A 2149-nucleotide genomic window follows, 5' to 3' on the forward strand; every position below is an offset into this window, starting at 1 on the left:
TAGTTAAACGAAATGAAAATGCTCAAAATGACCGGTCGGGTCGTTACACCTAGCTATGCATATACGCTCGTTATCTCACATATATGTGGCTCCTTATCCAGCATCAAGTACCAAACAGATCGCGTATGGGGAGATTTTCCTCTTACAAGGATAGACAAGATACTTACCTCCACTTGAGAACATCTTTTACCTTCCAAATCTACTTTACCTTTCAAATCCACCTCAAAATGACTTGAATCCCAAGCTTATAGATGAAGATCTAGGTCAAAATCCTTCAAAACCGAGCTCCCCAGTCTCTAAATTGGTGAAGAATAAAATCAAAATCAAAAAATCACATTTATATACAAATATCTTATCTCACACAATGTTGGCAGCACCTTCCTAGTGCGGGCCGTAAATCCAACCTCACTCCAAGCTTTACGGCCGCAATCCATGTTATGTGGCCGCCATCCAATAGTGACTGCACTACTAACCTACAGTAAAATGGCCTTAACATTTTGGACAAATATCCAAATGACAAAAAGTGTGAATTTGAGGAAAATAAATGCAAAGGGATATTTTTGGATTATCTTCAATTTCTTATATATTAGGAGATATAAGCTTCTAAACTCATACCAACAATCCTGCAGGTTCCTATTGTGGTTCGCACTTTATCCATTGCCCCAGTGCCTGGGAGGTTGCGGCCGCGCTTGAGTCTTTGCCTCAGTACTCCAAAAAATGCCCGCAAACTGAAGCCACAGAACTTCATTTTAACCTCAATTTGGAGTTGGTTTTGGATGAAACTTGTATATTTGGAGTTGGATTTTTGAGGATTTGTCAACTTTGATGATTTTTAGGCTACGGGTGGAGGTAAGTATCTTGGATAACCTTGTTAAGAGGAAAAACCTAGGATTTAACTTGATTGCTATGTGTTTAAGGTATTGGGTGTGGTGTATATACGTGGTGGCAAACGTATATGCACTTACCGAGTTTATGTCATGACCGCGGTAGAAAGTGAAATATTGTATGCGTTGTTTTGACTATGTACTCATTTGCTTCATGATTTATTTGATTTATATGACTACGTTTGCTCTCTTATTCACGTTAGAAATCATACCTAGGTTCGTGATTAATTTACGAAGGCATGGGAACTTATTCTTGATATGTTGAATTACTTTAATTATCCGTAGTCACATAGAGATTCCATGCGCACATATTTGTATGAATTTTGATTAAGTCCTTTTGCACCTTTTATCTGTAATTCTTGAGCATATACATACATTTTGAATAAGGATACTTGATTTGGATTAAGGATTTTGGCACCAAACGTAAGCGTACAGATGAGATACAGTTATGGTGCATAAGACATGATGATCATATATTGATTTATGAATGGTGCTATTACCTTCCTCTTTGCAATTGGATTCAGATTCGTCCCTCCGGAGTCAAGTGATAAACTATGTTACTTTGGGCCCTATGCGTGTAATCAGTACATGGAGTTTGTACTGGGTGGATACATGGATTTTGTATCGAGTTACATTAATATATGGATTGTGTATCATGGTACATGGATCTTATACCGATTTAAAAATGCATTTATATTATTGACTCATTTAGAAGTATTCATTTACTTGTTATTTGTTACCTCACATCCTTTTATGCTAGTTGGGAGTCCCGGCTCCGTTAATTGAGCATGTTATCTTTTATTACTATCTCTGAGCAGCGTTATGATTATTTCATGATGGAAAAGCATGCTTAATACCTTTCATCTATTTTTATCTGTGATTATATTTATTCATGACATTTTCTATTGTTTCAATACTTAATTCTGTTATTTTACTAGTGTGGAAAGTATGCGGAAGCATCCAGCCTTGCCACTACATCTTCGAGGTTAGACTTTCTACTTACTGGATACCGACTATGGTATACTCATACCACATTTCTGTACATCTTTTTGTGCAGATCCTCAGGTGTCATAATATAGCTTCGTGATTGAGCATAGGAGACCACACAGAGACTTAAGGTGAGCTGCACTTCATGGATCTACTTCGCAGTTCCCGAGTCCCTGTTCCTTTATTATTCCTATATCTTGTCAAGTTTACAGACTTGTTCTTATTTCCGTAGTTTGCTCGTGTACTTGTGCCACTTAGTTTTGGGGGTCGTACTATAT

This window comes from Nicotiana tomentosiformis, chromosome 8, assembly GCF_000390325.3.
Source record: "Nicotiana tomentosiformis chromosome 8, ASM39032v3, whole genome shotgun sequence".
Classification (NCBI taxonomy): Eukaryota; Viridiplantae; Streptophyta; class Magnoliopsida; order Solanales; family Solanaceae; genus Nicotiana; species Nicotiana tomentosiformis.